Source organism: Paroedura picta, chromosome 10 (genome assembly GCF_049243985.1).
Source record: "Paroedura picta isolate Pp20150507F chromosome 10, Ppicta_v3.0, whole genome shotgun sequence".
Classification (NCBI taxonomy): Eukaryota; Metazoa; Chordata; class Lepidosauria; order Squamata; family Gekkonidae; genus Paroedura; species Paroedura picta.
Genome location: NC_135378.1, coordinates 31,614,535 through 31,642,050, shown reverse-complemented (window position 1 = coordinate 31,642,050; position 27,516 = coordinate 31,614,535). Strand labels below are relative to the sequence as shown.

The 27,516-nt window shown below is 44.1% G+C and overlaps 1 protein-coding gene across 4 annotated transcripts in view; it reads right to left on the bottom strand.

Annotated features, from left to right (window-relative positions):
• CRACD (capping protein inhibiting regulator of actin dynamics) overlaps window positions 1-27,516 on the bottom strand; it is a 152,282-nt gene that overhangs the window by 84,442 nt on the left and 40,324 nt on the right. For 2 of the 4 annotated variants that reach the window (XM_077302036.1, XM_077302033.1), the window contains exon 2: window positions 5,850-5,954. The gene's annotated coding sequence lies outside the window, so the exon portion shown is untranslated. Of the gene's footprint in view, window positions 1-5,849; window positions 5,955-7,018; window positions 7,038-23,203; window positions 23,335-27,516 lie in introns of those variants that run through there. The other 2 variants (XM_077302034.1, XM_077302035.1) reach the window with 2 other exon arrangements.

Sequence of the window (27,516 nt, the reverse complement as noted above, 5' to 3'; positions counted from 1 at the left end):
CAGTGTCTCTTTCATCCGTAGCCATGGTTTTGCTAAAGGTTACTGAAACAAAACGTACAGCACAACAGTATTACACCAATAAATCATGGAATTCATGGTTGAGTACAGTCAAACTCTACTCTCATTTCAGCATTGTCTGCTAACAATGAAGGGGCCCGAGTCTTCTCCTTCTTCGGAGAAACACAATATAAAGGAAAAGAAAAGTCTGGGCACATTTTATTGCAATTTTACACCACACTGGAACTGTGATTACCGTTCATAAACAATGACAACAGTAGTTATTTCTGTTTATACCGTTGTTTATACCATCATGAAGCAAAACAGTATGAGCTGGAGAATAGCGGGGTTGAAATGCCTAATTGTTTTTCATTACAAGATCTAGTTTCAACCAGATGCTCCCTGCCCCAGGAGCCAAGGAGAAGAGAACACGGAATATTGTTGGAGGAAACCTGGTACACCGAAATTTGAGATTTTAAAAACCCCAGCATAACACTTAGCCAGGGAAGTCTGTCTTGAAGATGAGAAAATAGGAAGATAGGACTCTGAGGAACTAGGCTAGTACAGAAGAGAAGGAGGAGAAATTGCTATAAGAGAAGGAAAGAAAAGCTATATTGTGCCTATATCTCTGCCGAGATCAGAGCTTGAGATCAGAGGCAGGATCTTAACCCTGCATGCAATCAGCCCATGTGTGGCTAGATCCTGGCTAGGCATGTGTGCTAAGGAGAAAATCCGGACCGCTTCGGGTTTGGAAGAACCTGCTTCGGACCATGAGAAGCCCAGCCGAAGTTGCTGCTTTGGCCGAAGTTTCAGCCAAAGCACTTTGGATGTCTCCAAAGTGCTTCAGCCATTAAAGTCTCACCCTAGTTTCCTACTCCTCTGGGAAGGCCAAAGCTGTGCCGCCGTGGTGGGTGAGGGATTTGCTTTGTGAGGCAGGAAAATCAAGGGCCCACCTCCCCCCTCCTCAAAGCCTGCCTTCTGGGGCGAGTGAGCTGGCTCGGTGGCCTTCCCGAGCTAATGCAGCTCCCGCCCTGGCTCAGCCTTGCACAGGCAGAAGGGTGATGTGCCTCAATGCTCAGCATGGAGTTTAAAATGAAACCCACCACTGACCGCCAGACTGTGGCCTCAGGTCTGCAACATTTCTGCTTCTCGTTCCAGAGCCTCTCCACGTTATGCTGATAATTGATTTTTTAAAAACAGGGTTCACAATGTGACTTAAAAAACCACAATGGAAATCCAAAGTTCAAAATGAAATAAACACAGTTGTTGTGTCTGTAGTTCTGCCGAGGCCCAAGCTTGAGGTTTGAGGCATGATTGTAAACCTGCACTGTAATTGACCAAAGCACGGCTAGTCAAACTGCGGCCCTCCAGATGTCCATGGACTACAGTTCCCATGAGCCCCTACCAGCGAATGCTGTAGTCCATGGACATCTGGAGGGCCGCAGTTTGACTACCCCTGGGCTAGATCATGTCTGCTTAATCCAGTCAGTTTAAAGTGAAACTGACCAATAGCACACACTGGTGGGAAGATCTATTATGGGACTATTGTATATAAATTGGGGTTGGCTGTGGGTTTCTCCATTCAGTTCTGCTTTCTTGTTGTATCATGTCAGGGTCCTAATAAAAATAAAAATAATAAATCACTTCCAGTGTCCATAGTCCCCTGAACCCACAAATTTAACAATAAGAATTAGGGAGAGAGTTGCCCAACCCTGGGCTGGGAAATTCTTGGAGACTTGAGGGGGTAATCTGGGGAGGGTGGGGTTTTGAGAAAGAAAGGAGCTCAGCAGGGTCTACCATCCAAAACAGCCATTCTCTGCAGGGGAAGTAATTTCAGCAGATCGGTTGTAATTCAGGCCTCATGTGAAAGTTGGCAAAGTTGGAAAGATCTGTAGTGTGTATGATTCAAAAGGATATGAAGAATATCCTACAGGGGGCACTGGAGGAGATGTGTACTTAGCATAGTGATGTTTTTCAAATAATTTCCTCCAGTGTCCTGATTGGTCATTTGGAGACTTCCTGCACACCTGCCTCTCTGATGGCCTCCTGAGCAGACTGAGTGAAAAAAAGAACAGCAGCTTTACCATTTACTAGGACTCTCTCTCTCCTCTTTCTTTTTAAAGTTTGTTTCTCCGCAAAAAACTATTTTAGTCTTTTAAGCAGTCCATGCTCGGTTCCTCTTTGCAGATTTAAACTCTGCTAGCAGGTAACCCTACAAGAGCTCAAGGAAGTGCATGTGCAGCACCCTGTCACTGCGAATGTGTTCTCAAAGAACCTATCAACATGAGAACAAGATCATGATCCAGATCTTTACTGCAAAATTAAGACCTGGCCTCAGGTTTGCATGTAATATATATTGCAGATATTCAACCAAAAACAATGAGTATCCTGCATAGTGCAGGGGGTTGGACTAGATGACCCATGAGGTCCCTTCCAACTCTATGATTCTATGATCATGAATGATAGTTCATAAAGAAGACTGCAGGGCATGACATATCCCAGTAGAATAATGTTGCCAACTTCCAGGTGGGTCCTGGAGATATCCGAGAACATTGATCTCGAGGCTACAGAAATCAGTTCCCTTGAGGAAAAGGGCTGCTTTGGAGGGAAGACTCAATGGCGCTGCATTGCTGCTGAGATCCCGCCCCTTCCCAAACCCCACCTTCCCTGGGGTCTACTCCCAAATCTCCAGGAGTTTCCCAACCCAGAGTTGGCAATGCAACATCTGATCAGGATTTCTGATGTGTAAATGCAGGGATGCCAGTCCACAAGTGGGCCTGGGGACCCCCTGGAATTATAGTTCCTCTCTAGGCAACAGAGATCAGTTCCTCTGCAGAACATGGCTTCCTTGTAGGGTGGAACCCATGGCATTACACTCCACTAAGGTCCCTCCCTGCCCCAAATCCTACCCACTCCCAGCTCCACCCCTGAAGTTTCCAGGTGTTTCCCAATCCAGAGCTGGCAACTCCATGTAAATATTTTCCTTTCTTATTTCTGCTGTAATCGTTTGGAGTGACTACAAAGAGAAAGAAAAGTGAGAAGGCAGGAAAGGGACATTAACGGAAAAAAGGGAATGAGGCAATCAGTAGGGCAACGAAAATGAAAGAAAGGCAATGAGGCAATCAGCAAAGCAAAGAAAACAGATTACTTTAATACAGCAGAAGAAAAAAAAGGGTTTCCATATTCCACATTGGGCCAAGAAATTTCAAAACAAAAGGCAGAATGTCTGGAAGGGGTGGGGGAAAATCTCTGGAGGAGCAATCAAAAATAGAACTAGAGGAAAAAGGAACCAGAAATGATCAGCAATTAATAGAAAAGGAAAATGGAAAAGCAGATTTGAGAGATTTGAGTAGACTGAAAAACATGTGTCTAAGAGAGAGAGCAGCATTAAATAGGCCATCAAACCCTCAGGCTGGCTTAGCGTATCAAATAATTAATGGCTCCAATGAATATCATCAGCATAACAAAAAATAGGGAGTAGAGACACAAGGACACAGCTATTTGTTTGGAAAAAAAACTTACTTAGTGCACTATTTCTTTCCTTTCATTTAACGTTGCAGTGTAGAATGGGTTTTGTGGTGATGAGAAGAAATGAGGTCATAAAATATGTGCACTAATTATCATGGAGACTTTGAGTTAGTAGGATATCCTTCTGCACTCAACTCCAGGTTCATAATATGCTCTGTAGTAAGCAATGCTGAGTATCTGAATACACAACATATCTGAAGGAGCAACCCCACACTATATGAGTTCAACAAATCTAGCCCACTGATCCCATAGATCTGAAAAGATTTTCCTTCCATGTAGAAGAAGAAGAAAATCATATTACTTCAAACAAAAATGAAACATTTTAGCTTGCAATTTTATTGAGAGTACAAATATAATTAAATCAGGGTGTAAATGTAATTCAATTAGCATAGGATTGGTTTCTTTAGACAAGGGTGGGCCTTGGGTAACCTTTCTGCAAAGCCCAAGTCAGTAAAATTCTATGTTTCTCATTGTGAAGGATGCAACATTGGCATCCTGCCAGATATTTTATTTATGCATTCACTTCAATGTGTGTAATTTTACTTTTATGCCGTGAGAGCATTTCTCCTTAAATGTCACAGAGGATATCTGTTTTCTTAAAAGTAACCCTCCCATACAAACTGCATCAAATAATAACCATGAGTAAGGGAGAAGACTTACTCATCTCCTGAATGTATATGCTTTTCATGTGAACTTCTGTACTTATGAGGAGGCACTTTCTAACCAAACAATACCCCAAGTGAAATGAGATGGTACAGCCTCAATGGAAGACACATTAGACATTATGCTGAGTCCATTCCAAGCCTGATCCCTTTTTTCTCTCCTCCTGTCTACCCCAAGATCTCTCGCTTCTCCTGCAACCAACAAATTTCATCCTAACCCCCATGCCCAAACGCCAACCATAGTCCTGCTTGTGAATTTACTTGTATAATCTCAAATTTTGATATCAGTTTACCTAATATTGGGAGAAGAATATATTTAAACAGCCATAAAATAAATTCAGGTGAGCTCCTTCCCCACTCTACTTATATAGTGCCTCTCAAAAGTTGGTCTGTCTAAAGAGTGGGGAGGGTAGCCACTATGGGTTGAGAAATAACTTGAAATTTTGTGGCTGGTGCCTGGAGAGAGGTTTCAGCAATGCCATAGAGTCCAAGCCTCCAAAACAGCCATTTTCTCCAGTGGAACTGATCCTTGCAGTCTGGAGATCAGTTGTAATAGCAGGAGATTCCAGGCCTAGGGTTGTCAGACCCCACGATCTGGACAGAAGTCCCCCATTTTCAGGGGCCACACATCTCCCTGCCCAATTAACCCCCTCTCAAAGAAAAGAACACTGTAGATTAATGTGGCATGTCTTTGTGACCTGGAAGTGCTGTAGGCATGGCATGTCATTAGATGGTGTTACTCTGGTTTTTGGGCACACACCCCTCCCAATGTCCCCAACATGCCTTCATCGCTTCCGGGTGATATAGGCACACCACATTAATTTGCAATCCCTTCTCCTGCTAAGTGCACCCTCTGAGAGACCTCACAACCATATTCAGGCCCCACCTGGAGGCTTACAACCCCAGGAGTGGGTAGTCTTGTTGATCTGCAGATGAAAAAATCATTTGGCATGTGGCAGACAAATCAAGCGAGCACGAGACCAAGGCTAAACTTGACCAAGCTCAATGGCATTAAGTTAAGCCCAGCAGTACTAACACAGCCTCTGGTACTCACCTTGGCCCCTTGGGCCGAGAACCAGCCTTGCATGCCAAGCAAAACAGTCTAATCTGCCATTGTTTGCCTTATGTGATAGGCTACCAATCCCTAGTTTAACTTACAATACAGTAGATGTTGTGTCTGTTGACCTGCCTAAAACTGAGCTTGAGGTCCAAGGCAGGATCATAATCTCAAGTTCATGACTGGCCAGCGTGAGGTCAGATCCCACCTTCCGGATCCAGTCAGTTTAAAGTGAAACTGACCAATAATGTGCACCGGTGGGAAGATCTTTTTCTTCATTCATGAATGTAAGCTGTGGGTTTGTGTGGGATTCTCAGTTCAGTTTTGGTCCTCTGTACCTTACAGCTGGGGTCACAATAAAGAGCTGAGATGAACTCCTGGTGTCCTCAACTCTGAACTCATGGATCTAACAGTGTATGTACAGCTCTCAGGAAACTCTTTACAGACAGAGTTTGCCAGGAGTGCTGCCAGGAGATGACAGAGCTTAAATGCACATGATTAATAGTAATTTCTTCAGCTTTACAGTCCCTACTTAACAGTGTTTCAGAAATTACTTGCCACCCAAAGATAATTCATGGATTTTTCATTTACAATATATCCCTTACCTTTCTAGACTTGGATCTTCTTGATGTATTTTCAATGAGGCTCTTCCAGAATATCAGATGGTTGCACAGACCCCTTTGGTACACCAACTGATTGTTTTTACCCAGCTATTGGGGAGAAAAGTAGAGAGACTGAATTATGATTTGGTTTAGAAAAAGAATTAAAAACTTGCTTTTCAGAAATCTTTTACTCTGTAATTGAGAGTTTGAGCGTTTTAAAACCATTTTAAACATTGCATATTGCTGGTGATATTGACTAGGCATGAGCACAGATTGGAAAATTCTGGATCAATTTGGGGTGTTCCTAAATTGAACCCCCCCCTTCCCAAAATGGACTATCCTGGGCCAGTTCTCTTCCCCCTGCTTAGAAGTACATCTTCTAAAATCACTGCCAGCCAAACCCCAAAACTGGACAAAGGTTTGTGGAATGTTTGTGGGAGGCACCTCCCTTAAATCTTGGCTCCGGAAGTATGAACCAGGACATTTTTGTGTGAAAATTTGGTTCATGTCCTGGCTTGGGCCCATCCCTACTGTTACTGTTATTTATTATTTATTTAATTTATATATCACCCTCCCATATGGCTCAGGGCGGTGTTCATTACTTTGCGTTTTCGTAAGGAAAGCTTTGTTAACATTAAAATATAATGGCTGCTTGAGGCAATAAAATATAACCTGCCAATCTTTAATGAGAAGATAATGTACAGGAGCATGTACAGGAGATAATGTGCAGGAGCAGCTAATGGTAGGTCTAAAATGGTTTGGAGGAAATACATCTTCAGAGGGTAGACACTGTGTCCTCACACTCCTTCTGAGCTTTTTCCTTTCTCCATATCTCTACCCACGAAATCTCCAGGAATTTCCCAACCCAGAGTTAGCAACCCAACCTGGGCCTCTCCTCCTGCACTTACCCCCTATGCCAGTGGTGACCAAACTGTGGCTCTCCAGATGTCCATGGACTACAAGTCCCATGAACATAATCCTGGCAGGGGGTCATGGGAATTGTAGTCTGCTGACATCTGAAGATCCACATTTCAGCCACCCCTGTCCTACGCTATCAGTAAACAGCAGCGTAAGTGCTTGGAATATTGACATAAGAAATATATGGATTGGACACACACACCCCTCCAGTTTTTTCACTGAATTTCACCCAATTCCCCTCCTTACAGTCCCACCTGTCAGAACCTATAATCCCCATAACAGGTCTTCAGGTCATCAATAAGATAAATTCCTGTATTTCTCAAGGGTGGAAACTTTGGACAGGCTACATCAATACTTTGGACGTCCTCAAGATTCATTCTTCTCACCACCACCACCTGTGATATGCCCTGGGACATCAGCTAATGGCACAGCCTGATGTTATACAGAAGAAGTTGATTACTCAAGTTTCATATAGATTCGTATACATGTACTAAATAAGCATGAATTATTTCTGTGTGCTCCATGGTTAAAAGAGGTAACGGATGCATATGAAAAGAAAGCTATGAACAAGAAATCCTATATATTGGGAAGTTCTATGAAGCCTCAGTTGGATGTGGTTGCCTAGCAGCAGCCACAAATGCTGTTTGTTTCTTAAAGTTATAGGTGCTGTTTTAGGATTGCTTGCCTCAGTTTGGGAGATTCCTGGAGATCTAAACGTAGAGCCAGGGGAGGGTAACCCCCAGATTCCACCCATTCCAGTCATGTTCTCCAAGTGAACTGATTTCTGTCATCTGGAGACAGATGTTATTCTGCAAGAGCTCTAGCCCCCCCCCCCCCCGGCTGGTAATCTTAGTACTGGGACAAAAGGCTTTTGGGGGGGGGGGGGAGATATGCAATTCCACTTATTTTCCATGAAATATAAGCAAAAGCTGGATTTTTAAAATTTTTTGCCTCTGTAAACCTGTATTCACTATGACGACCTTGGAAGGACAAAGGGTAGATACAAACAGATCTACCAAAAATAATTACAAATTCAATACCATTCTCCTGAAACTGACCAGAAAAACACCATGCAGAAAGAGTCACCAATATGTACTTTAGTCCTAACTGTTCATCCCCTTAGTCTTGCAATCAAAGTGAAGGATACAAGCACATGCTTACTTGCTTTGTTACACAAAACATATTTTAAGATTTCTGGGAGGTTCTTTGCGAAGGTAGAAGCTTTGTTCTGAAATACACTTAATAGAAACTTTACATTAAAAAAAAATTCTTCAAGATTGGGAATTCTTGTCAAAAGAGAAACTTCCTTGGTTTGTATGAGTAAAAGATATAAATCATAGTGGCACTTTCAAATCTTGTGTACAAATGCATATACGGAACCACTTGGTCAATTCTGTGGCATCTTAAAATATCTCAGCTAAGTAGGGAGTGCCCTACTGTTGGCTACTACTATGGGCCACACTGCTAAGCAATAAGGCTGACAAGTTAACCCTCAGGATCAGAGGACATGTTTTGGCAATTCATGTCGAGGTTGACCAGCTCAGCTCACATTACCTGTTGTCCCACAGCAGCAGCAGCAGCAGGCAATATAATATCAGAAGGAGCCCTTTTCCACTTGGAACTGTGGCATGGGGAGAAGAGGGGCCCCTACCCTTCCCGCCCATAACATTTTAAGAAGCTGAAATGGCCTTGGAAAAGGTCCTGCATATCCGGAACATGTAGGGATGCCAGCCTCCTGGTGGGACCTGGGGATTCCCTGGAATGACAATTCATCCCCAAACTATTGAGGTCGCTTCCCAGGAGAAAATGGATGCTTTGGAGGGTGGACTGTATGGCATCGTACCCCACTGTGTCCTTGCCAGGCTCCATTCTCAGATCTCCAAGGGTTTCCTGACTTGGATCTGGCAACCTTGCCCCCATTCCCCAACAGTGGTCGTGGGATGAGAGGGGTGGAGTGACCTGGCAACCTATGAATGCATGCTACTCCAAAGTTACGTACATAACTTTGTTGTGTCTTTAACTCCCTGTTGGGGGGTGGGGTGGGAGGGTCAATTTCTCAAACCAGTATGGGTGACGGAGAAGCCCCTTTTCCCCTAGCACCAGGGATTCAAATGGAAAAGGGCTCCCTCTAATCTTTAAAATGACATTCCCTGCAGTTGCTGCACGCCTGCAAGGAATGCAAGAAGGGTTGAAGGGACTGAGAAACAACCCACTAACAGCTAGGGCCGTTCCGCATTCATCCAAAATAGCACAATGGTTACTAATTGAAATCGCTACAGTTTTGCAGTTATGAAGAACGTCGTTGACAATCTGCAACACTCCTGAAACCGATCCGCAAAAAGCGCTTCGTTGTAGCGCTTTCAGGGAAATCCCCAAAAGTGGATTCACCCTCCGGAAAGCGCTACACTCCTGCAACCAATCTGCAACACTAGCGGGAAAGTTCTGTGCGTTACCATTGTTGCGGTTTCTACAAAGTCCCTCCCCCTGGCTCTCTCCTCTGATCTTCCGGTGAAGCGATCGCCATTTTTTTTTCTCCGAGCGAGCGGAGATCAACGCACCGGCAAGCCTTCGTTTACCCAGTGAGGCTTCCCCGGCTGCAGTCCTTCTGTTTAAAGTCACCAAGCACAAGCATCACCGAGGCCCGTTTGCTGGTTTATTTTCACTTTATTTTTCACACTGTTTTTGGCCGAAAATCGTGCCCGTGAGGGGGGGGGGAGCGTGGCAACGATGAAACGGCAGCTCAAACATCACCTGCTAGTTGGATGGGTCTCTCCGTTGCAACGAATCAATGCATATTCGTTGCAACGTGTGTGTGTGTGTGTGTGTTTTTTAAAACCTTCCTTAAAGGGAAAGGGGCTGTTTGGGAGCATGCTAACGGCCGCCCATTGGCTGCTTGATGGCCAGGGGCGGGACACAGCTCAGCAATAGCGCTCCCTTTCTAGCGATTTTTGCCGAGACCGGAACCCTGTGGGAAACGATAGAAACGCAACTGGATTCCTCTACAAACACAGGTATGCATAATGGAGAATTCCACTATTTAAAATGGCGATTTTTCGTTCAGCAAACAATTTGCTACATGGATCCCGGTGCGGAATGGCCCCTAGATTGGCCCTCAGTTATTGTCAACAGTTAGACAATACCCCGCTTAGTTCTCCGAGTGTCTCTCCTTAAACTACTGCCATGCTTTTCTAACTGGCTGAGATGTCAAGAGAAGAACAGTACCCTGGCAACAAAGAACATGCTGTAACTAAGAGGCAGCACTTCAGTCATTTCACATCCCTCCCCCTGCGGACACTGACCCCTTTTGGAAGCTGTCATCACACACCATCAAGTTTCTGTCTATGGTTTTCCAGCCTGAAGGGTGCACACCTCAGTGTGGCTGCTGAACAAGTCTGATGCAAGACATTTAGGCCACGTTCAGCTCATTGCTCCAGGGAGTGTGTCAAATTGCTCAGGTACTGCCCTTGGCTTAGAAATGTGAACACCCTAGGTTTAAGGTTGCCAGGTCCCCCCTGGTCACTGGTGGGGGATGGGGGGAGTCAGCATGTCAGATCCAGGTTGGGAAACTTGTGGAGATTTGGGGAAGGAGCCTGAACAGGACAGGAACTTCAGTGGGCTACAATGCCACAAAGTCAATTCTCCAAAGCATCCCTTTTCTCTGGGGAAACTGATCTCTGTAGTCTGGAGGTGAGGTGTAATTCTGGGGGATCACCAGGTCTCACCTGAATCTAAGACTACACTGTTAAGCTCCATGGAACAGAGAACAAGAAAAATGTGGGTTGGGCCCAGCCAGTTTTTCTGCTGGTAAAAACTGTAGTAGGCAGCAAGGAAGAGAATTGGGAAGCAAAAAAGGAAATCTGGCTGAACACAACTTTCCTTTCATTAATGCTTGCAAATTGTGTGTGTTGTTTGCAAGTGTGCATTTATAAAAGAGTAGTTAAAAAGATCCCTAGGTGTAACGCGAACCTGAACTACCCCCTGCAGGGAGGAAGAGAAAATTAATCATTGCCTGCCAGCACCAAGCATAGCCCAGGGAGGCTCCTTCTTAACGGGCTGGGAAACAAAAGCTCTTCACACATCAAATGGATTTCTGCTTCCTCCTGTGGTGAAAAGTGCTCCATTGGCAGTGTTAGCTCCATCAGCAAGAGTGCTTCAGTTGTGGCTTTTTCCAAAATGAGCGATGGAAATTAATGCAACATTTCAGTGTGCAGTTCCAGAAGAAAAACTAAGCATATGCATGTATTGTACACAGAGTGATACATTGCATTGAATTGTTAACTTGTTAAAGCAGGTGTACTTTTGCAGCAATTGGTGGTAGAGGGGAGGAAACACAAGTTAAATTGTGTGTGTGTGTGTTTTAACTTTTCATTTCACTTCTGTCATTCAACAATACTGCTAGTATGAGGGGAATGGTGTCTTGTATATTTACCGTGTCTTCTGTAGCTACCCTTCTCCCTTAAAGGTATTTATACTCTGGCAGTCTCATTTAAATTAGCCATAGGACAAGACCTACATGGAATAAGAGCCAAACATGAAAATGTTTAATCAAGAACTGGGTATTTTAAAAGGATGACACGCATGCTTCACTGGACACCTGCTATTCAGGAACACTTCTATCACTACTGGAACAACTGTAGAGGTAGATTTGGGTGACATGTTGGCCAGAAGCAGCAGAGTAAAGTTTTGAGTCCAGTGGCAGCTTTAAGACCAACTAAGTTTTATTCAAGGTATAAGCTTTCATGTGCATGGATATTGACTCACATACAATAACATGGGAATTACCAGTCCATACATACAGACAGAAGACAAGCAGTAAATCATCAACCCAACCCCTCAACCAGCTGAAACTCAACGTGTCTCCGAAACTCATTGCATTGGTTCTAAATAAGGCCTTAATTAAATTATTTGCTGATCAATCATAAACATGACTAATGAGAAGTGACACATTTAAAAATTTTATGTATCATATAGATCATATAGAGAGACCTATGGAAAACCTCCACAACAACAACGAAAAACACTTCCTTGGCAACAGTAACCAGGCATCTGCTCCATGGCTTGGCAGGCTGTGCGTTCTGTTCTATTTTCCTCAAAGAAGTAAAAAAAAAACCCTCACCGTTGCCTCCTAATGTTACAGTTTATTAAAGATTACGTTTATGTTCAATAATATTATATAAATATTAAACATTACCTTTGAATATACAGAACTATTATTACACACATTATAAATACTTGAGCATTTCCCATAAAGGATTTTAGTCATTTTCCATGGCTTCCGGTGCATAGGCAGGCATGTACTGCCGTTGTTAGATCAGGATCCAAAACAACTAATTCTACTTGTCAAAAGAGGTTGTAGGCTTGTGCTCTTAAAAGGTCATCCCCCAAATATGTGGTCTGGGCCCTGCATACCTGAGGGACCACCTTTCCAATAAGCACCCTAGAGAACACTGCACTGTGCTCACACCAATTTGTTGGTCATTTCTGGTCCTAAAGTTATTCACATAGTCTTGACTGGAGCCAAGGGCTTTTTCACCCTGGCTCCAACCTGGTGGAATGAGTTGCCAGCTGAAATCTGGACCCCAACAGAGCTGTCAAAGTTCCATAGGGCCTGAAAAATGGCTGAATCCATGGCTTTCTGAAAACTATACAGGCCTCCCGCCTTCTCCCTGCCCCCTCCCGCAGTTTTAGATCAATCCAGCCTGGTTAGTCCTGATGGAGGATATTTAAGTGAGTGGGAGGAAGGGTTTTGTTTTTAACTGTGTTTTTATTATTGTAAAGAAATTAAATAACCACATAACACAACAATGTGGCCTCAGTTAGGCTCAGAAAAAGCCCCCAAGACTTATCTAAGGGGGCCATTGCTGCTGCGGGGGAGGAACGCCGACAGGGACCTGGCTGGTTGGAGAGATTGCCCAGCCCTGGCATTCTCTGAGCAGTATGTGTGTTGGCATGGCAACAGGGGGTGTGGCTGAACTGGGCGTCAGTTAAACGGATGGCCTGATATTCTTTGGCCTCTTTCCCCCCTTCAGGGCGCCCGAAGACGCAAAACCCACCCTCCCTCCCTGTTTATGAATTGTTTGACTTTTTGTTAGATGTTGGGTTATGTTATTGATTAATTGTCACAGCCTGTGGAAGTGGAGCTTGGGAAGGATCAATTTTGCGGAGGCCAAGCTTGTGCGCTGTCCTCCCCTAGATTTGGGGGGCCCCTTAAAGGGCTGTGTGGATGCAGAGCCTGATTGAAGGCTAGCATTTCCGGGGGGCAGGAGAACCCAACAGAGGCTGGTGCCCAGAGGGGTCACTCCATGGTGCCTCCCCCCCTGTTTCAACCTGCCATTATGTCCGGGTTTTGGGGCTGGATAGCCAAGGCAACCCGTTGAGGGGCAGGCTGTGGTGGGCTTCCTTGTGGTAGGGTAACCACAAGATGGCATGATTCTCTTCCCATGCTTGCCACGCTCAATGTTGAATAAAGGCTGTGGCCAAATATTTTATGCCAAAATTATGGTTGTCAGTGTCCTCATTAGGCGGTCAATATCCCCCTGCAAGGCAATGCATTTACTGTACAAACAGAGTTATACCCTTCTACACTCACTAATTTGTATTTAACAACAACAAAACCTTTTTACTGCCAATTTAAAAACATAAAAGATACTGGAGAAAAAGGAAAAAAAGAAAATATACATTAAGAGAAATACAAGGAAAAGGCTTCTGTTTTTTATCTATCTATGACAAACATAAATCAGGAGGTAGAAGGGACCTTGCCTTCCTGGTACTTTGGAAGTTAATGCTGTTTTAGGGGGTTTTATGGAATTGTATGGGATTATATATATTTTTATGTAACCTATCTTGTGTCTTAGAAGGAAGGCGGGCTATAAATGTAACTAATAATGATTATTATTACTTATATAATCAGCTATCTGTAAGCTGCTCTGCGAAAGCGGTAAAAATAACTGAGTAAGGGAATTGTAGGAGGAGAAAGGGGCGGGGTGAGTCCGGGATAAAAACTCGAAGGGGCCAATTGGGAACCGCTTCGCGGCTCCCGATTGGCCCCTCCGAGTGTCACTCCGGGGACAAGAGGCCAATCAGAAGCCGCGCAGCGTGCGGCTCCTGATTGGCCCCTTGGTCCATCCTGGGCTCAGAGGTGAGGGGGCTGGGGGAAGAGGCTTCGCCGCTGGGAAAGGAGCAGCCCCTGCTCCTTTCCCAGCACTCGGGAGGAAGGGGGGTGCCAGAAAGGCTTCACCGTGGTGAAAGGAGCACGCCTGCCGCATTGAACACGCGGCGGGCCTGCTCCTTTCGCCGCGCTGAAGCCGGGAACTCGGGGGAAATGGGGGTGCAGGAAAGGCTTTGCCACCACAAAAGAAGCAGGGCCTGCTCTTTTCGCCGCCCAGAAGCTGGGACATTGGCGGGGGAGGAGGGGAAAGGCTTCAGCACCATGAAAGAAGCAGGGACTGCTCCTTTTACTGCGCCGAAGCTGAGCCCTCGGGGGGAGGTGGTGGGGCCGGCGTGCCAGAGGGCGCTGCCAGGAGGCCTCCAAGGCTACCAGGGCCAGTGGCACCCATGCTGGCGCCCATTGTATTTCAATATACAATGGGCTTTATATCTAGTGATTATATAAAAGGAATAACCCCCGTCTTTTTTCTAAATGCTCATATTCCACCACCATTAATTTTCAAAACTATACAGCATCATTTTATTTTTGTTCATATAAAGTCTATAAGAGGTTTCCAGTTAGCAACAAACACAGATGTCTTTTCTCAAACATTTCCATTTTTGAGCATATAACCGTCTTGCTGCTATAGTCATATACAAAAACAAAGTTCTTCTAAGCCTTGACTTCAATGAGTTCAGAAGGATATAACCTCACTGAAGATTTCACTCTCAGGTAATAGTAATAAATCATGGACCTTTCTCTAGTCTACAGCAGCTCTAGCAGTTAACAAAGAAAACTCTTAGATGACCTTAAAGGTATCATCTGAAGTAGCTCTTTAGATCCCAGCCTCCCTACAGAAAAGAATTTGTAGCACTGTAAAATTGTTTGAAATAGTGCTTTTACAATAGTGAATAGCTTTTTCCTCTGAATGCTGTTGCTCAATTTTAATTAATTTTTATGAAATGCGATAATCCTTTCTGAACTGGTCAGGCAAAAATTTAAGACAAAATAAATTAAATAAGCATGAATGAAGATATCAGCGGGTATGCTGTTATTTACTGTCATTTTGGTAGGGAGGAAAATGTATGGAGGCCTCCTTTTTTCTTTCTTTTGAGCTATTCCATTTCAAAATCAGTATTGAAACATTTGCATATTGATTGTTTCCAACACTAACTGCAGTACAGCTCTTGTGCAAAATGGAACTTGCTACAAAAGCATTCCCTAACAGTGGTAAACTGATATTTAGCTCTGTATTCAGAAACTCAAAAGGGAACAATTGAGGTTGCAGATAACTTAGAAGGCTTTTACTCAGCCATGTACAATGACCTTATCTGGCAAGTGTATATTTTAAAATAGCAAGGCATTTCACAATATAACAAAAACATTCATTATGCAGGAGTGTAATTTGGTCTGATCCTAAAAATATAGCATGGAACTCAATTCTTGTGAATCACATTTCACGTTTTGCTAGTGAAATCTTCATTGATACTTAATGTGAACAAATTAGAAGCTCACCTTGTTCCCAATCATGTTCTTAAATTCTTTATAGAAGTATGTATGAAACCCCAACCAATATGAACTTCAGATCCTTCCAAGTACATAAATGCACACACATACACAATACAAATCTGTAATAGGGCATACTTTCAGTTATTCAAGATTTAGTGATTTAATCATAGCAGACTTTTTCAATTTTTTAAATAATTGAGAGACCTCTTAAACAATCTTCAGGCTTTGAGAAACCCCAGTAGTGGCGCATCATGCAGAATATGGTTGGGAAGCATAGCTGTATACATGCCCACCCAAAGCTCCTCCCCTTCCCATCCCCTCCAGACCCATCATTGCCCATTTTGGGAGGGAGCGGGCATGTCAACATGACCATATACAGTCATATCACCCGATAAAAGTTTCACAAATTAAAATATTTATATATTAAAATTAATTAACTCCCACCCATTCAGGAAACCTTTCCAGGGCTGTCAAGAAACCCCAGGGTTTCACGAAACCCTGGTTGAAAACACCTGAATCATAGATACAGGACTGAATTGTATCTGCAAGGGCTTTTAATTCGGCATATGTTTCAGCTTTCCCACTGGGAGCTCACTTCCCAGGCTTGTGGCAATCCAATCTGAACCATAGGGAGGGTCACCATTCATTTTCTGGGAGAGGGACCTTGGAGAAACATTTCAATTTTTAGTTTTGCATTTATATTTAAAGTGATTGAACTGAGTCATGACAGGAACTATCTCACATGCTACCTTGTAGTAGTTCTTTCTCTTTCAACCCTTGCAAGGTAATTAGCTAAAATTCGTTTTCCTTATATCTCCACAAGGCAACCGGGAACAGATTTAAATTTAATTTTTAATGAATGCTGGAAATTCACAAAGAAAGGTTGGCACATTTCCAAGGAGACTGTGCCCCTCGATTCCCCTTATGATCAGGGCTGTCTTAACACAGGGGCATACAGGGCAGCTGCTGGGGGACCCCATGAGCCTCAGGCCCCGTGCTAATCTATGTATGTACTGATAGTCTGTGATATGTGGATGGACAAGCTGTTTATATAAGAAGAGAAAATGGTAGGATGCAATGTTTAAACACTGGTTTTGTTGGAAGTACCAATAAATATAAGTTTAATTTCATCAGTAATTTACATTTTTATTCCTCAATGGTTACGTAGGTAGGGCCTCAGTGCACTGTTTTGCCTGGGGGCCTATAAAGCTGTTAAAATGGCCCTGCCTATAATTTCAGCTTAGGCACAACTGTTATGTCCAAATTAGAAAGCTGTGATTATCATCTGCCATGTAAACCTAGTATTGCAAAATATTTTCAGGGCAAGTACAAGCCATAATTGACTGCAATCTGATATCATTTTTATTTTTTAATCATGCCACAGTCTCTCCATGGTGAACACAATTTACATTTGAAGGGGAGACACATTTGCCAACCTGAAAAGATCTATGTACACGAAAGCCTTGATCCAGGGCAGCTGAACCAGATGAGTCCATAGATATATGTTCCATAGATATATGTGTCCATGGATATATGTTCCTATTGTGTATTATGTTCTCCCACAGGTTCTGCCCAGAAAACCTGGAAAGTTAGTGAAAGCAGCTTGCTCATTTGATCTGAGGTAAATTATACAAAATCATCCCTGACAATTGAACTCAGATTCCAAAAAGCGAATGTCAATAAATTCTATTGATATTGATGAAGTATACTGTCAGTTTGTATTATTATACTGTCTATTTTACAAGGATATTTCTTCCACGTATCACAACCTCTGTTATATCCAGGAAGACCTGGTGAATCCTATACATATCTCCTTGGCGATTGACCTAGTACCTCTAAACACCTCTAAAGTGGCCAAAGTCTGTGCTGAGATTTGGGTCATAAGAAAGCAGATATTCCAAACCTTTAAATAACCTTTTATCTATAACTGGTTACACCTAATACTTTTAACCCTTGTATTTTCATTTTATATTTGTATGTAATTCCGCACTAGTAAACTGCTTGGCTGCTTACCCTCAGGATGGAGGTTCACAATATTAGAGCTTTATTTTTAGAAATTCTGTATGGGAGAGGCATCATTCCCCTTGATGTACATGCTAATTTATTTGATCTCACAGTTGTCTCAAGTCAGACAGGTTGCATCAGTTTTGAAGCTCTATAGAAACCTGCAAAAATGCTACAAACTTAGAAAAGTGGAACAGCGTAGAGGGTGCATTGAGTTTACATTTACAAATCACAGTCAGAAATAGCTCTAACAAACCGTCTTCCACTCCATCTGCCATCTCTAGTTCTGGGTGACAGTAATGCAATCCTAAACAGTTATGCCCAATGAAGTCAATGGGCCCAAAAGGCTGAACCTTGGTGAGGGCAAAACTAAATGTTTGAGCATCTACATGGCTCAGGGATCCCAGCCTCCTGGTGGGACCTGGGGACCCCCTGGAATTGCTGCTCATCTCCAGACCAGCTCATCTGCCCTTCCCAGGCTCCATCCCCAAATCTCCAGGAGTTTCCCAACCTGGATCTACAGTCCTCCCCCCCCCCACCACCGCTTCCCGACAGTAGCAAGGGGGGATGTGACTGCCTTATCATGACCACCAAGAAGATGCCACCAACATTTTAACAACATTTCAAAACGTCTACTGGGCAATGACAAAGAAATGCCGATCTCATACCCAATTGCACACAAATGTCCTTATGTTGTAGCGCACGGTGGATACTTGGCTGCCATGTCTCTAATTTTATTCTTTCAGGCCTTCTGCTGTGTTGATGAAGTTTCCAGAGGACAGTCTACATTCTCTCAGTACGATAATTAAACACCGTATGCCATTTTGCCTGATCTGACCTTCACAAAACATTGCCACAAACCCAGTCACCCAGGGAGAATAATTCGATTAAGCTGTGTGTGTGTGTGTGTGTGTGTGAAGGATCCATTCTGCCACTACCATTGTCAGCAAGGTGAGTGAGTATATTACCGCATGTCAAGATTAAACTCAAGACAGTTCTGCAAAGATTTTGTATGGATTGCTAATGAGGTGTGTGTAGCAGTCGCTTGTGTAAGGGTAGAGCAAGAAAGGAGCCCATAGCAGGGGGCAGGTAGGGCAGAACACACACACTTCTGTCTTAGAGAACTGGAAGGAAGATAAATGTAAAAGCAAGAAGAAAGCAGAAAAATGAACACAGCTGGGGTCGAAAGAACATGCTAGAGCTATACATACAGCATGCCAGATTATCTTCAGTTTATTTATGTAATATAGCTCATTACAGAGTAACAGTAAGACAATTTTCTGCTCCAAAGAGCTTCCCATCTACCATTTGCCACCCACAAACACAGCCACACACGTTTGGTCTCAAGCCACAGCTATGGTTGCTAACTCTCAGTTGGGAAATACCTGGAGACTTTGGGGGTAGAGACGGGCGGGACTGGGATTAGTGGAATATAATGCAATGGAGTCCCCTGGAGCAGCCATTTTCTCCGGAGAACTGATCTCTGGAGATGAGCTGTAAAACCAAGGGATCCTCAAATCCCATATAGGGACTGGCATTCCTAGACAGCTGACTTATGGTGACACCATTGGGTTTTCAAAGCAACAGCCACTCAGAAATAGTTTGCCATTGCCTGTCTTGGACCATTTCTGCATGAGTCATTTTCCTCCATTCACCTTCTGCTTGTTCCCAGGGTTTATTCGGGCTTCCTCATGACATCGTCTCTTTTCCATGGCTTTCCAGGGGCCGGTGCGACTCTGCCTGGCCATTGCCCCATGATAAGGGAATGTGGATAAATCCACAGTCCCTTTTTCATCATGGGAGACAACAAACAGCAAGTCGCAGCAGGGACATGAGGAAGGGAGAACTTGGACTGTCCCTTTCTCCGCTCTCTCTACTACCCACCTACCCTGAGAGTCACTTCCTTCCTCCTCCCCCTGCCCTTTTTTTCAAAGGACATATTCCAAAACCCACTTCTGCAGGGAAGCTGTGCTGCTGAGGCAATCTTGTGTATATACGTGTGTGTATTAATAAAAAGGATGGAAACATGTTGCAACATGGTTCCAATGTAATGAAATTACACCCAGTCCACTTCATGCATGCATGGCTTGACTCATGCTTAGGTGGAGCCGAGGGGGCAGGAACGCGTTCTTTCTTTTCTTTCTTTTTCTTTTTTAAGGGACCGTAGCCTGACCATGTGGGAGGGAGCCGAGGCATACAGCCAGGTCACCTCACTGCTTTTTCCTTCACCCCACTGTGCTGCTCCATTCAGAGCCACACTGAAGAGCTGGAAAAAGCAGCGGGCTGCCCCTCTATTGGCGTCATCCCCCCCCCCCCAGGAAGGGCCAATCAATTAGGGGGTGAGCTGTCAACTTGAGCTTTATTATGTCTAGTGATAGACTTGATTATATTTCTTAAACTGAATCAGACCATTGGTGCATCAGAGTTAGCATTGTTTTCTCTAAGCTTTCTCACCTTTTTTACCACTGAGAAAATCCTGAAACATTCTTAGGGCTTTGAGAAACCACAGTAGTGGTGAGATCATGCAGCATATGGTTGGGAAGCATAGCTGTGTACATGCCCATCCAGGGCTCCTCCCCTTCCCACACCCTCCAGGCCCATTATTGGCCATTTTAATATGAGGGCAGGTCAACAAGATTATGTATGGTCATATCACTCAATAAATGTTTAGCAATTTTTTAAAAATACATTTTAAAATTAACTCCTACCCATTCAAGAAACCAATGCCCAGGGCTATCAAGAACCCAGAGTTTCAAAAAAAAAAAAACCCTGGTTGAGAAAGCCTGGTCTACCCGAACTGACAGCATCTCTCAGGTAGAAGACACCCCACAGACTGCCTGGTTCTTTTAAATTGGAGATGCCAAAGATTAAACTTGTGACTTCTGCAGGCAAAGCAGAGGGCCTTCTGCTGAACCATAACTCCTCCCATAGCTGCATTGTTCTTAGATTCCTTCCTCCAAAATCCAATTTCTTCTACTGAAATCACAGTGTTAAAAGGAGGAGTGTTAAAAGTCACCCAAAGGCTATGCATGAATGAACAGTAGCAATAGGATCAGTTCATGGGTCAATAGCAGCTGGTTACGCAAACGTGATTGCTACATGCTACAAAACTTGGACAGAAACCGAAAAAAATAACTAATTGATATTAGTAACTAGCAGCAGGCCAGCTGCATGACGTTGATGGATGCTTTTGTTTGCCAGCACCCTATGATTTGTATCTGTCAGCCCCGTATTAACATATCAGTGTTCAGACTGCCAAGTTATGGTCTTCTCTTTTCATTAAGTACTCATCCATCTTCTGATAATAAACAAAGTGAGATATTGCAGAGATCTGTCAACATTGGCCTGAGGTAGCTACACATGGAAAATCTATTTTGTCAGTAATTTTTTCTTCCCAATTCCCTGTTCCTTAACCAAGGTGATTTCCACATGGAAGTTTAGCTCTGGTATTGTGTTTAAAGTGGATCAGAGGATTTTTGGAGCATCCCTATCACGTCATCCCCTAAATATCCACATAACATTCCCCTCTCACTATTGTGCAATTATGCTACTTCTGGGGTTTCTCAACACCTGAAGATTGTTTCAGGGGTTTCTCAATGGTGAAAAAGTTGAGAAAGGCTGCTCTAACCCTTTTCCCCAGAAAGAAAAGCATTTTGCAAACCTTCAGCGATTGTTCTGGGATTAATACAGATGCTGGTAACCTTGCCCTGCAAAACAGCTGACCAAGTGTGCATCCTTTTGTTATTCCATGAAGCCTCTTCCTTTGTCTAAGAGGCAGAGCCCAGCAGATGAGAAACAACAGCTCTGTGCTCGGCCTTGCAATTTGCATACCCACTTCCCTCCTGAGCCATCCATTACACCCCCAAAGGGATAGGAAGTAAAAGGCCGTTTAACATATTTTTTTACAGACTGGTAAAACAAGCAATTTTTCATTTTTATGATACGAGGAATGACAATGGCCACTGTCGGTGACTCATGATTTAGTGAATGTGGCCCCGACATGCTTCACATGACTGGAAATCTTAATACTACCCAGAGAAATTAATGCATCTTGTTACCTAAGGATTGTTACTTGACAACTGCTGTCCCATTAAATCAATATGTTCATTATTTTAAAATATACATGCATTTTCTGGGTAGTGTGGTTCTTCAATGTAACTATCAGCATTAAGAACGAATGGATGGCGGATTTTGACACAGAGAAGGATGACAGATGTGTCTAGAATCATAGAGCTGGAAGGGGCCACACAGGCCATCTAGTCCAATCCCCTGCTCAACGCAGGATCAGCCCTAAGCATCCTAATGCATCCAAGAAAAGTGTGTATCCAACCTTTGCTTGAAGGCTGCCAGTGAGGGGGAGCTCACCACCTCCTTAGGCAGCCTATTCCACTGCTGAACTACTCTGACTGTGAAATTTTTTTTCCTGATATCTAGCCTATATTGTTGTACTTGTAGTTTAAACCCATTGCTGCGTGTCCTCTCCTCTGCAGCCAAGTGGGTAGCCATGTTGTTCTGAAGCAGCACAACAAAACAAAATCAGAGTCCAGTGGCACTTTTAAGACCAACAAAGATTTATTCAAGGCATGAGCTTTTGAGTGCAAGCACTCTTCCTCAGACTATGAACTGACCATCATGACAGTGGGAATGTATAAGCAAAAATTAATCCTGTTAAATTAGTAAACTGTGTCACAACATCCAAGTACAGCCATATGATAGTTCTTTGTTAAAACAGCCAATCGGTCCTCTTGAATTCAGTTGTAGTTCACAAAAACATAGGAGAAATGAAACTGTCTATGTCAGTGATGTGTCTAGGCTCAACTGAAAGAAAGCTGGAGCCCAGAGGCACCTTTTTAAACAAGGTTTTACTCAAGGCATAAGTGTTCCTGGGCACACGCACTTCCCCCTCCCATCATGGGACTCCAGCTTCCTTCTGCTGCTTCAGTCCAACACAGCTGCCCACTTGAATTTAGACTCAACCACACATTGCTGGCTAATGCGTATGACAGTCTTGTGAAGATATAAACGTTAACAGCTTACCGCTTTCTTTCTGTAAACAACAAATAGCACCTGAAGTGATCCTGGAAACCTACTGATTTTAATTCATTTTTATCATTTAAATTGAAACAAATTGGGTTATAGCTTTTTGAAGTAACAGAACTAATGTTACTCAGTATGCAAAAGGGAAGGAGTAAATTCATTTCAAAGAAAAATCCTACCTTATTTTTGGGCTCTGGATATGTGGGTAAAGGTAAAAGCAAAGGTATCCCCTGTGCAAGCACTGGGTCATGTCTGACCCTTGGGGTGACGCCCTCAGCGTTTTCATGGCAGACTCAATACGGGGTGGTTTGCCAGTGCCTTCCCCAGTCATTACCGTTTACCCCCCAGCAAGCTGGGTACTCATTTTACCGACCTCGGAAGGATGGAAGGCTGAGTCAACCTTGAGCCGGCTGCTGGGATCGAGCTCCCAGCCTCATGGGCAGAGCTTCAGACTGCATGTCTGCTGCCTTACCACTCTGAGCCACAAGAGGCTCTTGGATATGTGGGTATTGTGAAATGAAATTATTTCTGCCACAAAGTATTTAGGGGGGGGGGGAATCAAGGAGTCTCAAACATGACCCCAGGGCAAGTATGCACATGAAACAGATTTTTACACGTTAAAGTACACCAAGTATATAGATTTCTTAATAGGCAACACATCTCTATAAGTTTGTAGGGCCAGAAAATAAGAAATGCTAACTTCAAACACAATGAAAAGTTGCATCAGATGGCGCATTCTTACATTACATTCAAGTAGTCTCTGGCCTGGGCTGAAGTATTCTCCATGATATCATCCATTCGCAAACAGGCAGCTCATAGCTGAGGCCTTGTCCCATCAGAATCCTAGCTAGCTGGATTCCAAATTCCTCAGCTAGTTATAGCTTTTGGCCCACCTGGGTCAGGCAAAGACAATGAACCAATCAGAATACACTCTGGCTAGAATCCTCTAGAAAATTACCTCACCAGTCCTGACTCTCCCCCCTCCCACCATGGCTGTCAGGTAGAGGATATTAACCCATTCCACACTCTGGCCTTGAAGGTGATAAGGAGCCTGTAGGCTATAGAGCCCAATTAGTAACACCTGAATGATGGAACCATAGAGTTACTACATCCATGAGGGGAGGAATGGGCAGGAGGTGCTTTGCCTCACACAGGTATAGAGGGGTAGGGCATTTATTTTTCTGTCCACAATAATTTGGCTTAGGGGGACCATTATAACCCCAGAGTATGATTTGTACAAAGTTTCCCCATCCAGCATAGCCAGAGCAGATGCCATTTTATAACAGAGGTGTTTCCTTAGCTGTCACTTCCCAAGCTTGCTTCCAGAACCCACTAAACAATTGTTCACCAGCTATGTACTACAGCTTGCAAACAACTTCACAAAAGTCTCCCCCACCATTTGTGCAGAGCAACAGAGAGAAGGGGACTTGGAGAACAAGGTTCCAGGGCCCACATCACCCTGGAAGTCCATGAAGACAGGCAAGGTTTTTTAATTTGGTGTTTGTGAGATCTGGTTGGTGAATGAGAGTGCATTTTCACCTGAGGTCCATGGCAGCTCTCAGCAGTTCTGCGGTCTAGACAGGCAGTGAAAGAGGAGATATATCAAGCCACCTAGTGGGCTACCATTCAAAGCTAGATTGGTAAATTACAAAATCTTTTCGGGCACTCTATTTCTGGTGCTGATATCTCACACAACTAGAAAGGGTTGCTATGTCTCCCTTGGCCACCCATGGAGGATGGGGGGGGGGGGGAGGGGAGCACTGCTAAACGCTTGGGAGATTTGTGGGGGGGGGGGCTGGGGAGGATACGGATCTAAGTGAGGTACCATCCCATAGGATACACCCTCTAAGCATCCATTTCCTCCAGGGGAACTGATCCCTGTAGTCTGGATGGGGGCTGTAATTCGGAAGATTCTCAGGTCCTACTTGGAGGCTGGCATCCTTAGATCCTGCTGATACATGTGACCAACATTTTCAAGGTTCTGTTATATGTGTAGCAAGGGTGAAAAGATGCACATTGCCTTTCTTGGATAAAATGGCAGTTCCACGTATTAGGAAGATCATGAGCAGCACAGAAAGAGAGTTTAAAAGGACAGGTCTGACTATTTTTTTAAAACCATGGAGACCATTATCACCTACACATTGGCTGTGATCCTGCATAGTTAAGCAGCTGCAATTCTACTGGGATTTTTAAAGCCAATCTTGTTTAATAGGCAGTAAGTCCCCCATAAGCTCTGTACCGTTTACTTCCTGTCCTCTACCACAGTGGTCCTCAACCTTTTTATCACCAGGGACGGTCAACGCTTGACAATCTTACTGAGGCCTGGGGGAGAGTAGTCTTTTGCTGAGGTACCCTGCCGCCTGAGCCCCTGCTCCAATTGCTTTCCCGCTGGCACCCCTGACTTCCCACCATCAGCTGGGGGGCACTGCCAGCAGCAGCTGCGCAGTGCCATGCCCCAGCCATGGTGGCCGCTGGAGAGCACCAAAGGTGAGCCGGCGGCAGAGTGGCAGGGCAGCAACCGGGGAGGAGGACGAGGAGGAGCCGCAGCCTGGTACTGACTGGTGTACAGACCGGTACCGGTCGCTGGATCAGGGGTTGGGGACCACTGCTCCGGGATTCCCAGGAGTCCATTTAAGTTAACACCGACTGCTTCAGAGACTCCATCCAGCCACCTCATTCTCTGTCGTCCCCTTCTTCTTTTGCCCTCAATCGCTCCCAGCATTAGGCTCTTCTCCTGGGATTCCGTCCTTCTCATGAGGTGGCCAGTGAAAATTGGAGTCTCATTTTTATGGGGGCAGAGTTGCTGTGGAGTAAAACGTGTCAAAGTATTGAGAGTTGTTGTGGAGTAAAACCTCTCAACAACTCTGCCCCCATAAAAAGAGATTCCAATTTTCACTGTCGTCTTTCTGAAGCTGCCTCTTCCCACCCAACACAACATTTCGGGCCTGATTTCAAGGTAAAGTGGAGAGGTTAATGCTGGGGTCTGCTGTAATACGGAAGTGAATGCCTAGGAGCAGATTAAGAAGAGGATATTATTTATCTGCTATTGCTGCTATTTGCATGAAGCACTGTTGGCTTTTATGGATAAAGTGCCTGATGCATCTCATACAGCTGTATATTGATGTGTGTAATGCTCTGGTGACTACATATAGCTTTTGTTTTGACAGGGCTTTATTGATTTTGGTATGTATACAATACAAGAAGCCTGCATTCAAAGGACGTTAAAATTCATCACGGACTGAGCCATCTGAAACAGAACTGAAATAGAAACCTTCCCTGTTTTGTAGGTTGGCAGCCAGGAATGCAATCCTGCACACAGTTAGACTGCTTAAAATTTTTGTTTAGTACCATTCAAGCAATCAACTATATACAAGATTGCAGCCTAAGTATGTCATGGGAAGCAACATATGCTACTTTACAACCAGCAGCTAGAATGTGGCAATAACATTTGGCAGGCTAGGAGACTAACAATGCCATTTTGTGTTGTTGTTATTATAAACCATAATACATCATTCCCAAACGATGCACTGAATAAGAGAAATGTATTTGTCAACTTAAGGCTTACCCCAAACACTCTCCCCAAGGGAGACTGCTTTAGTTCGTGCTTTAGGCCTGTCTTTCACTAGTCAGCTTCTGTCGGAGAAAGGTAATTGTGCCACAACTCTGTATTGGATGGAATTTTATTATTCAGTAAGTTCCTGTGGCAAGAGAATTTCCAGAAAAGGATGCCAGTTGCATCTCTGTTTGAATCACTGCTCTGGCTTTTCCTTGTTTCTAATTAGGAGACATACTCTGAACTGAGAAACAGTAATAGAGGGGCGGGCTTCTCCAAGAGCAAGTAACCATTTCACACTGAAAGCAAACTATTTGGGGGCCATTTCGCACGGCTTCAAAGTAGCAGAATGGTTGCTATTTGGAAACGCTACTAATTTGACATAACCCACGACGTCGTAGACAATCTGCAACAATCCTGAAACCAATCAGCAAAAAGCGCTTCGTTGTGGCGCTTTCAGGGGAATCCAGAAAAGTGGATTCACCCTCCGGATAGCGATACACTCCTGCAACCAATCTGCAACAGTAGCGCTAAAGATCTGTGCGTTACCATTGTTGCTGGTTCTTCAAAGTCCCTCCCCCTGGCTCTCTCCTCCAAACTTCCGGCGAAGCGATCGCCATTTTTTTTTCTCCGAGCGAGCGGGGATAAACGCACCGGCGAGCCTCTTTCTGTTTAGAGGCTTCCCTGGCTTCAGTCCTTCACCTTTAGTCACTAAGCACAAACAACTGAAAAGCCCGTTTGCTGAAATAAAGTCCCTTTATTTTTTACAAATAAATTCAGCCGAAAATCGTGCCCATGAGAGGGGGGGGGATTTTTTTTTTTATCACTCGAGGCAGCGTGCAAATGATCATACAATCAAACGACAGCTCACATTAGGCAGCTGGATGGGTCTCTCCGTAGCAACGAATCTACCTAGATTCATTGCTATGGGTCGTTTTTTTTTTAAAAAAAAACCTTTCTTAAAGGGAAAGGGGCTGTTTGGGAGCATGCTAACGGCTGCCCATTGGCTGCTTGACGGCCAGGGGCGGGACGAGCTTGGCAATAGCGCTTCCTTTCTAGCGATTTCTGCCGAGACCGGAAGCCTGTGGGAAACGCTAAAAAACGCAACTGATTCCACTACAAAGGCAGGTATGCATAACGACGAATTCCACTATTTTAAATGGCGATTTTTCATTCCGCAAACAATTTGCAACAAAGATCCCTGTGCGAAAAGGCCCTGAGTTTAGGTGCAAGATGTGACTCCAGTTTTTAACTCAGAAAAAAAGACCACCTTGGACATTTTTGTTCTAGCAACTAAATACTTCATGGTCAAAGGCTGTGATGTATTCCTCTCATATTCAAACCTGGAGTGGCAACCATATTGCATTCCTTAATCATAAGATTTGACTTCTGCAATGCATTATGCATAGGATTCTCCTTGGAAACACCTCTTAGGCTGTAGATTCTACACTATACATATTGCACACTGCCATCTAACAGGAGCAGGCCTCCAGGAACACATT